Source organism: Eptatretus burgeri, chromosome 17 (assembly GCF_056783735.1).
Source record: "Eptatretus burgeri isolate ZD-2024b chromosome 17, Ebu_testis_v1, whole genome shotgun sequence".
Lineage (NCBI taxonomy): Eukaryota > Metazoa > Chordata > Myxini > Myxiniformes > Myxinidae > Eptatretus > Eptatretus burgeri.
The window spans coordinates 49,803,481-49,816,304 of NC_140977.1; the positions used below are offsets into that span (position 1 = coordinate 49,803,481).

Genomic DNA, 12,824 nt, shown 5'->3' on the forward strand with positions numbered 1-12,824 from the left:
TCCCAGAGTTCCTCCACAGCTGTAGATATTCACAAATAGTACACACATGAGAATCCCAACTCTACACACCCCCTCAGCTGCCGGACCGGTGTCAGCACTTATTGGCAAATCATCAATGACAGTGCAGACAGAAATGCATACCAACGAGGCTCCCAAGCATGTACTACGTGCAAATGTTAAAAGCAGTCAACATCAATATAATAAAGAAAGACTCACTCACAGCTTTCACCTGTGAATGGAAGGAATAACAAATTAGCTCTCACCTAATCAATTAAACCCAGGTGGCTAAGATTATATAAATAAATCGATTCCTCCCATGCTCTTGTAGACAAAGCAGCTGCATAAACCAACCGAGAAAGGTAAAACAAGGTAAGCCCTTTGCTGTTTGAAACCCTTCCCAAAGTTCCTCCACAGCTGCAAACATATTGACTGGAAGACATATATGTATATACATATACTAGCGGGGTATGCAGACACATTGTGTAAGCATACGAACCATGCATCCCCATTGTCTCGGGTCGCTCACCTGCATTGGATTTTTCATTTATTTATTTATTTATTTATTTTTTCCTTTGTTGATATTTTAATTTCTGGATGCTTTCCAATGATTCTGCGTTCCCCCCCCCCTCACAAAATTTCAGCTTTATACGTCACCCGGAACGTACCGATCTTTAATATCACTCAGTGGTTCGAAAAGGCTTTATATATTAGATATCTGCGCCCGCAAACAATGCAATAGAGGTTTAACCGAAATACTGGCGGTATTGGGGGATTCGGGTGGGGGTGGTGTGGTGAGCTGTGAATATAAAAATAAAACTCGTAATCTTTACATTCCAATAAATGCATGAAAACGTTATCAGGGAGTCGGTGGCTTGATGTAGGGATGGCCCAGATACAACATTAATCCTCAAAAAAGTCAGCCAGGATAGAACTTATAAACATACAAATTACCCACCAGTAATCTGTGGAGAATCCCCCAACCAAAAACACTCATTAAAGTTTGGGACATCATCGTTGAACAAAAATAGGGACAATGCCCCTGGGCACTCACCTGGTCGCGGCTGGATAAGAAAACCAGTGAACCACAGGTAGGTGTGGGTGACCCATAAAATATGTCATGGAGAAGAAAGTAAATACCTATGGATTTGTAGCTCACCTGAACTTTATTCCGGTGAACTTATGTGATCGAGCAGTGTCCGTAGGTGAGTGAGTGAGTGATTCAGTCCGTAAACACGTCAGTCATTATTGCTTGAACCCAACACTTGATTTTGATGAAACTTGGCCACAAGCTTCATCACCCATGATGTACCAAAGTGTATTGACCACATCAAAATCTGTACTCATTGAGGGGTCTACGGGGGTGGGGGGTTTGGGGTTTGACCCCCCCCCCCCATCAAAATAGGTACTGTATTTGCTCTTCTCCGAAACTACACTCACAATTTCGATGAAACTTGACCACAACCTTCATCAAAACTGCTCGTGTTTAATGCAACACGAATGTTAAGGGTAAAAAATAAATAAATAAATAAATAAAAATCTGTGTTATATCAATGAAATTCTCCAACATGTAAACACATTTCGAACAGAAGTGAAGAAACAAGTTATAAAAGGAATGTAAAGAATGTAAAAGGACAAGACTGGAGACGGTGATTGTTCACGAGCAATGTACACGTTCGCCTTTTTTATTTTTTGACCTTCGAGGGGACGCCACGGGCAAACTGGCGGGAATCGGGAAAAACGTAAATGATGAAAGTTGTAGTACCCGAAGAGCACTACTTGCATACCAACTTTCATTCGAAACTGTTGAAAACCCGAGGAGCTCGATGCCCAATTTATTGATTTTTTTGACATTTTCTAAGTTCGTGACCTTGTGACCTTGACCTTGGGACGAAAATGAAAAATCGAGCTCTGTGGGGCTATGCAGGTGCCATTGGGCTAACCAAATACCGAAACCTCTGCCAGATTCGACAAACCCTCTCGGAGAAGATATAACTTGAAATCGGCTTCCCCCTAAAAACACGTTTTTTTGGGCGTGGCTCCACCCTTAATGGGCGGACCATGCCCATTTTCAGGAAAAAACAACAAGATCATGATTTAAACCTCCCACCAAAATTTTATCAAGATCGGATTAAAACGCACAGAGCTATGTTCGGGACAGACAGACAGACAGACAGACACACACCCATAACGAATATAGTGGTCACTTACTGACTCGTGAACCAATAGAGATGCTCTTCCAAAAAGTATGTAAACAAGGTAAGGATGGTCACAAAAAATGATCATGTGACACCATCCGTATATCTTTCTTTGACTAATGGTTGTCCCTACACAAGACACAAACTGTGTGTGTGTGTGTGTGTGTGTGTGTGTGTGTGTGTGTGTGTGTGTGTGTGTGTGTGTGTGTGTGTGTGTGTGTGTGTGTGTGTGTGTGTGTGTGTGTGTGTGTGTGTGTGTGTGTGCACTCACCCATGGGAAACAAGTGTGATTTATTGATGATGTCAGAGATGATGTCAGAGTTGCATACGTCAAACGCTTTGTCTGATGAGTATGAAAAAATTTGAGGGTCATCTCAGGCAAAATTATTTGGAGGAAAAAAAAAATTGATGACATCATCGGTCACGCGGCTCAGCAGTCGTATTGCTTTTAACATAAAAACCTTCCAAAATCTTCTTCTCCGAAACGGCTGAACAGATTGAGGTGAAACTTTACAGGTATGATCGCCGATCCATGAGGAACAAAAAGTTCTCCAACTATGACGTCATAGGTCACATGGTTTGGCAGCTGTGATTTTTTTTTGAAGAATAAACCTTTAAAAACCGGCTTCTCCACAATGGTTTGAAAGATCGAGGGGAAACTTCACCACATGTTCCCCAAGCCTTGGGGATACCAGGGTGTCCACAAATAATTAATCGGTCACATAGTCTGGCTGCCATTTTTAATTGAACGAAAATCCTAAAAAAAAAAAAATTCTTGAACCACTTTATCAATCGACATCAAACATTAGAGTTGTGCTCGAGTAATCATGGGGAATATATGTTTTAAATTTCAACCTGATCGGACACATGGTCTGGCAGCGAGAATTATTTAATATTTTGAATCTTGGGGTTCAGGGATTTAAATCAAACTTGGTACAAGTACATATAATGATGCAATAATGTGGGCAGAGGCATATCTGGCAACATTGCGATGTCGAAAGAGTGCCCTTCCAGTTTGAAATGTTTTTATTACTTTTGTACTTATTGATGGAAAAGGTTTTACTGAATAACACATGTGGTGTGATTGAAGGTCCCTGTTGAAAGATCCATTTCACTCCCAGTACGATCTACACTTCCCATGGAAATCCCATCAAAGTTGTGGTTTATTTCAGAACCTTCTGAAAGGCACGTCGGAACAAAGCGAATGAGTCTCTTCCACCGGTGAGACCCTGGCGCGAAATTAGCGGCTTTATGCAAACGATATAAATTGACATCAATAATTAATTTGTGTCCCTTACAGAGAATACTCGGTGGCCCTGACTCCTGTGGCGTGGACAGCTGGCCACATGACCTTCATAGACCCACCTAGTTATTGTTTGTACATGGAGTGGACTTGCTTTCACACTGTCTCAACTCTTCACAGCATCCCTGTCTGGGTCTTGTACCAGGAGAAAACATCACTTAGGTATTACGGGTGTGAGTGTGAGCCAGTGTTGCTGAACACATACCAACACGCATTATCGAAAACGCACACTCATGTTAGGAGTGTGCGCGCACACACACACACACACACAAACACACACAAAAACAACCATACACATGAACAGTGTTCCAATACAGCTGTGGAATAATAAACTGGCCCCAATCAGAAATGGATAAGTTTGACGGCGAACAAGAAAACCTCCTCACCATCCTCAAAATGGTCTACATAAACCAGTGCATCCCGATAATGTACCTGCCAGGACGAGAGGGAGGGATTGGCCAGAAGGAACTCAACCAGGTGCACAGAGCGACGAGTGTTGGACGAGCTGAGTATGTAAAATGCTCAACAGACTATCGGATTCAATTTGTAAACAAACACGAACACGAACACAACAAACCCAAAAAGGTATCCCTAACTCACCTTGCCAGGAATTTCCAAAAACAGGTGCAAATAGAAGATTCCACACAGGAAAATGAAATGGTAACAAATACAGCCCCAACAATCGCAAAAAAAAAAGACAAAATAAATTTATAAAAATAAATATCAACAAATATAGACGAACAACTTGGAGAATGAGAAAGGAGCAGGAAAATACAAAACATGAATTGGACTGAGTTGGGATTGACGAAGAAGGCTCATTGGGATGGCTAAGAAGAGGTCAGCTCAACTGGGATGGAAAACAAATCCTTACTATAGTGTGTGTGTGTGTGTGTGTGTGTGTGTGTGTGTGTGTGTGTGTGTGTGTGTGTGTGTGTGTGTGTGTGTGTGTGTGTGTGTGTGTGTGTGTGTGTGTGTGTGTGTGTGTGTGTGTGTGTGTGTGTGTGTGTGTGTGTGTGTTGTGCTACTCCTACAGTTCTGGGCCGATTACATCCAGACTTGCCATGAAGGATCAGATTGACTCCAATTCATGTATAGGGGTGTACTAATCTTCGCTGGTGGTCTTTGGGGTTGAGGGGGAGAGGGGTTCTTTTGTCAGCTCAAGCCAGATTGTGACTGTGACTTGCTCCAGGAACCATGTAAACCTGTTCCATGGTCGGGTTGTCGGCAACTAAACCATCTCCCCCACCAGGTTTTCTGGCGAGGAGGGTGTTTGGATATGGACATCCAGCAGGATTAAAAACAAAACCTGTCAAAGGGCAGAGGAGCTCCTTGTGAGCCAACGGCTATCCACATCTAGCGCCCAACTGTCTGTGGACGTCCTCCTGCAGTTGAGTTACTTTTTTTTCGGAGCTTGGTGGCAGGATTTGCACTCTGGTCACCGTAAAACCCTTCACTCTGCAAAAGACACCAAAAACGCAAAGAACACTTAAAACCCACTCCATGGGAGTATCTCCTGTGCAGCTTCCCTTCGCAGGGCAGCTCACTGGGTGACGGGATTGGGGCAAAGCTTTTGGGACCCCCAATCTTTGATGACAGGAGGAAAAACATGGGGTAACCTTCACAGGTTGGAATGCGGTGGTGTGTGTCAAGGTGATGCTGAGGTGTCGTCCACCAGACGGCGGACTCCTTGCGTTAACCTGAGGTGGTCCCTTCAGGTGGGTGCCTGAAACGTCCTATCCCTAAAGGCCCGGTCACACCTTGACGTTTTAGCCAGCGATGGCAACGTATTAAAATGTATGTAAAACGCTGGCTGACGTTGAACTTTTGATGTTTTTTTTTAAGATTCGGACGTATTCATAACGAGTTGGTCGTATGCATAACATATTAGTAATGGACACAGAACGTTTCGTTGTGTTATAGATAACTTATACCAACGAATGCTGAACCTGTTGTCGGCCTACACAACCGATGCCCAATGATAGTCTAACTTCAGCATAGCGCGTTGCACGCATCGCCGACGATGTCGTCACGTAGCCTATTAAAAGGCTGACGCACAACGATTCGAATCATAACTGCCGTATAAATGGAAGTGACAACATCGCGGTCACACCTTGGCGATCTTGCCAGCGTATGCCGACCTAAGAAAAATGTGTCTAAAACGTTGGGGGCATGTCAAATACGGTATGAGTAAGTTTGGTATACGTGAGTACAACGCTAAAGTACGCTATCATACGTCGTAGTAAGTAGAGTACGTCAAGAAATTTTAAACATGTTCAAAATTTTACGACGTACTCGGCGTTTGACACACGTTCCGCATGCGATGGGGATAAGTTTTACACACGATATGTGGACGCTTACACACGTCCACAAACGCTACTTATAAGCTACTCATAAGTCGAAACACGTCGCGGTAATGTCTTTTTTACGCGAAACTTATTTCTAACTTATGTTTTACGTGCTTTGAACCAATTCTTTACGTAGTCCCAACACACATCGACGTATGTAGACGTATTCCAATGACGTCTTCCGGTCGACAAAAAAAAAAAAATTAACGTGTTTCTAGCTTACAACTGCCATATAAAGACGTGTTCCCAGCAGTTTTGGGAATTGGTATATAAAAATGGTGTTCATAAAAGGGGAACCCAACAGTGTTTTCGAGTCCTTTTTGAGTCGATGTCCATGTCATCAGTATTAGTATTAGTATCAGTATTAGTATTAGTATCAGTATTAGTATTAGTATCAGTATTAGTATTAGTAGTAGTAGGAGTTTGTTCATGTTGGCAGTAGTAGGTGAGTGTGAGGGGGAGGTTGTGGGTTATGATGGATCCTCCTTGCGTCCGCGTGTCCACGGGTAGGTTCATAGGCTGCCACTCAACGATTTAAATGGCTGCATCTCCACTATTGAAAGTAGACGCTTGCGCTCAACAATTCGATTTTTTTTACACTCAACGACTTTTAAACGGTACCACTCAGCTATTTTCATTGTTTACAATGAACGATTTAAATTGCTGTCACTCGCCTTTGTTTTTTGACGCTGGGGTTTTGAAATTTGAAGCGTTTCTTCTGAACGTGTTAAAACGCTCAAACTCGACTATTTTAAATAGACGCTGCCGATGGACAATTGGAATCATAGCCAAGCGAGACATCGAAGTGTGAACATCCTCGTCATGCCGAAGAAAAGTTTGAAGAATGCTGCAAATAAGTGTCCTGGCCGTGGCCGTGGACGCTGACGCAAGGACGATCCATTATACCGACGTCTTTCAGCCTATGAGTAACTTAAAAGTAACGTCTGTCGATGTGTGGCAACGATCGCGTAACGTGCCAACAACACGTTAATCATAGGTTAGAAATAAGTTTCGGGTACGCTAAACATTACCTCGGCGTGTCTCAACTTATGATTAACTTACAAGTAGCATGTGTTGACGTCTGTCAACGATCGCAGACCGTGCATACAACTTGTGGCCAGCGTAGCGGAACGTGTGAGTCATACGCCGGCATACGTCGTGAAATTTCAAGCATGAAAAAATTTGAGGACAACCGAAAAGTACAACGTTTAAAGCCAGCGTACAACGACGTATGGCAGTGTTTTTCAGCGTGCTCTCAATGTTATCAAAACTTACCCATAACGTATACAACGTGTGCCAGCGTTTTAGAAAAAAATTCAAAAATCGGCATACGTTGGCTAAAACGTCAAGGTGTGACCGGGCCTTAAGAGAGGATGATCACCTGTCTCTGTTATCATTTGAGCTCAAGGGTTTGAACATCGGTATTGCAGCTCTCTCTGAAGTTCGGAGACTGGATAGTGGCGAGATAATGGTGGGTGGTTTCACCTACTATTGGTCTGGTCGCTCTGATGGTTACCATGCACAAGGAGTTGCTGTAGCTGTCTGTGTCCAATAAACTGACTCCAATGATAATTAATTGAGGTAACACCGGTCAACGGGCGTATTATGAGATTAAGGATTCGTCACTCCTTCGGTGTCATTTCCCTGGTCTCTGTTTATGCTCCGACTGAGGCGAGTGTTCTCACCGTGAAGGATGCATTCTACGCCACGCTCGAGTCTGTGGTTTATCAGTGCCCCAAGTGAGATACTCCTCTGGTCTTGGGGGATTTCAATGCATCGACTGGAACTGATAGGGATGGTTATGAGGTGTGTGTTGGTCCCTTTGGGTCAGGAACTATGAACCAGAATAGCACTAAGTTCCTTGACTTTGCAAGAAGTCATGGACTAAGGGTGGCTGGTTCATGGTTTCAGCGCCCACAAGCTCATCGCTGGACTTGGTATTCCAACGCCGGTGGTGTGGTAAAGGAGATTGACCATGTGCTCGTTGATGGTCGCTGGAGGATGATGCAGAACTGCAGGATCCACAGTGCTCAGTTCATCAATATCGCCCACAGGCTTGTTGTAGCAACTCTAAAGCTGCACCTTAAATCCTGGAGAATGGTACCATCCTAGCCTCGGCTGGATGTTGGCAAGCTCAGGGATGAGAGGGTAGCTGAGGAGTTTGCGAACAGGCTGAGTGGGGTTTTGAGAGGTCTGTGTGCTTTGTGGAATCCTAAAGAGTTGTGGAGCGCCTTGAAGACCACCATCCTTGATGTTGCTGGTGGATGCCTTGGAGCTCACCGCAGGGCAAAGAAGAATTTTGTCTCTCAAGGAACACTGGATACCATTGACCAGAGTTGCAGGGCCAGGCTGAATGGCAGAGCTGAGCAGTTCAGGGACTTGAGGCATAAAACTGAACTTGCGCTGAGGGTGGACAAGGAGGCCTATGTGCAAGGAATCTGTGAGGGATAGAGCATCACCTGTGGTCAAGTGATTCTTGTCCTGCTTACAGGGGAATTTGCACATTGCCTTCCTCCAAACCCATCCCTCGGTGTATTGCAGTTAGAGCGGAGGGTGGTGAGCTCTTGACAGAGGAGTCCGCCTCGGAGGCCCGCTGGGCCTGTGCACCAGGCTGATCCACAGCTGTTGAGTTGGATGTCAGGGGTGTTACTATCCTTACTGCTGACTCTCGAATCAACTGTGATCCACCTTCGTTTGTGGAAACAGGCTGTGATGAACCAGTTGAAATAGAGTAAAGCTGCTGGGATCCGTGGCATCCATGCTGAACTTCTCAAGGCTGGAGGAAATGTTGTACTCATGTCGTTGCATGCAGTTCTGTGCTCTGACTCGAACACAGGCATCATCCCAACTGACTGGAAGAGGGGCCTTGCTGTCCCTCTCTGGAAAGGGAAGGGTGATCACCAGGACTGCAACCACGAGTGAGGGGTGACGCTTTACTCAGTGCCGGGCAAAGTCTTTGCTCGGATAATTATTGAGAGGGTGCGCCACCATTTGCTTGAGCAGAGCAGTCGGGCTTTACATTAAAGAGGTCAATGATCAACCGAATCCCTGCCCCTTGGGTCCGCACGAAACACAGATGAGAGTTTCGGCAGGGGCTGTTTGCAGCTATGTTGATCTCTGCAGAGCATTTGATTCAGTGAATCAGGATACCCTGTGGAGGATTCTTGGTCTTCATGAGGTGCCATCAAAACGAATCAATCTGATGTCTGAACTATACTCTGGTACTAAGAGTGCTGTGACATGTGGTGATACCATCTCCAACTTATTTCCAGTTTTCCTGGAGTTCGTCAGGGGTGTGTGCTGGCCTCCACACATTTCAGTGCTTGTATGGACTGGATTCTGAGAATGATGTCGGAGAGATCAAGCTGCGGTGTATCGTTTCGGAATGTCAAGATCTCTGACCTTGATTTCGCAGATGATGCAGTCATCTTTGCAGAGACTCTGGACATCCTTTTGGGGGCCCTCCAGGTGCTGAATGAGGAGTCGGAACTGCTGGGATTACGGGTTTCCTGGGTCAAAACTTAGATCCAGGCTTTCAATGACATCTTGGATTCTGCTGTCTTGTCTGTACCTTTATGTGGTGAGAGTGTTGAGGTCATGGAGAGATTCACTTACCTTGGCAGTGATATTTATGCCTCCGCTGGCTGTGATGTGAGCCAAAGGTCAATAGACGTCTGGGTCGGGCCTGGGGAGTCATGGATTCACTGGATCATGGGGTGTGGCGCTGCCGGTACCTGTGCAGGAGGATGAAAGTCCGAGTGTTCAGGTCCTTGGTGCTTCCAGTCTTGCTCTATGGATGGGAGACTTGGGAATCTGACCAGGGATCTGAGACAGAGACTTAATTCCTTTGGTACCAGGTCTCTTCGGAGAATCCTTGGCTTTCGCTGGTCGGACTTTGTGTCCAATGAGCGGTTACTGAGAGAAACTCAAATAAGATTTGTTACCTTCATAGTCCGTGAGTATCACTTGCGGCTGTATGGACATGTGGCTCGTTTTCCTGACGCCGCTGATCCTGCTCACCAGATTCTCTCAACGAGGGAGTCTCTTGAGTGGAGGAGGCCAATGGGCCGACCACGTGCCTTATGATTGCAGCAGGTTGATTAGCATCTCAAGGAGATGGGTTGGGCCAGGCATCTGCTTGGGGGATGGCCAGACGGGGCCCCTGGAGTACCGGCGGAAAGTTGATGCAGCGACGTGCTGCTCCAGCTCATGCTCCCATACCTGACCTGGCCTGAGAAGGAGGATGTAGATTCTGTATGTGAATGTGTATCTTGTTGTGCTGCCTCCAGGTGGGAGAGGGTATTATAAGTTTCTACCACTTACAGTGCAGTATTCCCATCCCCACATTTTCAGTGCTGTAAGGTGTTTGCTTCATGCATGTTACCCAGGTTATTTATTTGTTTATTTGCCTAGACAGAGCTGTCAGTTACCTATACACCACCCAGATAAAGGTAAGCATCAGAAGAATGCATTGTATGCTTTGAACAAGATCGCCCATCGGGCTGATACTCTGCTCGTACATAATAAATCCCAAAGATCAAGGACACCACACCAATGGATTTATAAACATGGTGGGACTAAGCCAGACAGACAAGTGGAGGTACTGCAAGACAGAAACAAAGTACGAGACACCCGCTTTCAGGATGCAAAAACTATGATCAGAACAAGTTTACACACATCGGCACAACAAAGTATGCAAAGTGATTGATTCATTGGCATTTCAACATCCCAGTTCCAGATCCTAAAAAGTGCCCTTGGAACAAAACTGAGAATAACAAAGTTGAACAGCTTGGTCCACGAACTGTGATCCCTTACTGACACACACACACACACACACACACACACACACACACACACACACACACACACACACACACACACACACACACACACACACACACACACACACACACACACACACACACACACACACACACACACATATAAAAGCATGTATATACACATGTACACATATACACACATATACAAGCATGTACACACGTATACAAGCATGTATACACACATGTACACGTATACACACACGTATACAAGCATGTACACACACGTACACATATACAAGCATGTACACACACGTACATGTATATAAGCATGTGCACGTATACAAGCATGTATACACACATGTACATGTATACAAGCATGTATACACACGTACACATATACAAGCATGTACACACACATGTACACAAGCATGTACACACACATACACGAAAACAAGCATGTACACGTATACAAGCATGTACACACACGTACACGTATGCAAGCATGTATACACACATGTACACGTTTACAAGCATGTACACATGTACACGTATACAAGCATGTATTCACACATGTACACGTATACAAGCATGTATTCACACATGTACACGTTTACAAGCATGTACACACATACACGTATACAAGCATATATACACACATGTACACGTTTACAAGCATGTACACATGTACACGTATACAAGCATGTACACACATACACGTATACAAGCATGTATACACACATGTATACGTTTACAAGCATGTACACATGTACACGTATACAAGCATGTATTCACACATGTACACGTTTACAAGCATGTACACACATACGCGTATACAAGCATATATACACACATGTACACGTTTACAAGCATGTACACATGTACACGTATACAAGCATGTATTCACACATGTACACGTATACAAGCATGTATTCACACATGTACACGTTTACAAGCATGTACACACATACACGTATACAAGCATATATACACACATGTACACGTTTACAAGCATGTACACATGTACACGTATACAAGCATGTATACACACATGTACACGTTTACAAGCATGTACACATGTACACGTATACAAGCATGTACACACATACACGTATACAAGCATGTATACACACATGTATACGTTTACAAGCATGTACACATGTACACGTATACAAGCATGTATTCACACATGTACACGTTTACAAGCATGTACACACATACGCGTATACAAGCATATATACACACATGTACACGTTTACAAGCATGTACACATGTACACGTATACAAGCATGTATTCACACATGTACACGTATACAAGCATGTATTCACACATGTACACGTTTACAAGCATGTACACACATACACGTATACAAGCATATATACACACATGTACACGTTTACAAGCATGTACACATGTACACGTATACAAGCATGTATACACACATGTACACGTTTACAAGCATGTATACACACATGTACACAAGCATGTACACACATACACGTACACAAGCATGTACACTATATTCTCGAATCTCGAGGGTTTTCTGAGAAATGTGAATGTGAGGTGCATTTTTGGGTAAAAGTAGGGAACCTGACTTGTTAACATAATTAGTGTATGCTGAATTCAATTAACCCGGTTCCCAAGCCAAATTGCAATTTTTGACACATTCTTGGGGCAAGCATTCATATGGGTGGGAGAGGGAGGAGGAGTGGGGAGAGGGAGGAGGAGTGGGAGGAGGGGGAGGGAGGAGGGGGAGGGAGGGGGAGGGAGGAGGAGAGGGAGGAGGAGTGGGAGAGATTTGGTTAGAGCTTGAAATTTTAAGACAAAACGGCAGTTTTGTCTTAAAATTTCAGTACATCACCGAATGTTATACATACATTCATAAATACATAAAAAACTGTTTTTGTTGCAGCTCTTAGCTGGTTCACTGAAATGTTTCTGTGAACGTCCCCAGAACTCACCATGTGGAGGTGGCTGCAATTCAAGTTCCATATTTTTAAATTATTATTTATTTATTTGATTTTTAAAAATTATTTATTTGATTTTATTTATGCCTGGTGTTGGCTTAATGGTTAAGGTAGTGGGCTTGGGATCCTAGGGTCCTGAGTTCAAATCCCGCTCAGCTGTTGAATTAACACCAGGTGGGGTTGACTCTGCCTGTCATCCTTCCGAGGTTGGCAAAATGAGTGCCAGCATACTGGT

General features: G+C 44.2%; 1 protein-coding gene across 2 annotated transcripts in view; it reads left to right on the forward strand.

The window, feature by feature from the left end:
• GPR139 (G protein-coupled receptor 139) overlaps positions 1 to 12,824 on the forward strand; it is a 51,856-nt gene that overhangs the window by 21,531 nt on the left and 17,501 nt on the right. For both annotated transcript variants that reach the window (XM_085860955.1, XM_085860956.1), the window contains 2 exons: positions 3,286 to 3,416; positions 3,496 to 3,660. The gene's annotated coding sequence lies outside the window, so the exon portion shown is untranslated. The remainder of the gene's footprint in view (positions 1 to 3,285; positions 3,417 to 3,495; positions 3,661 to 12,824) is intronic.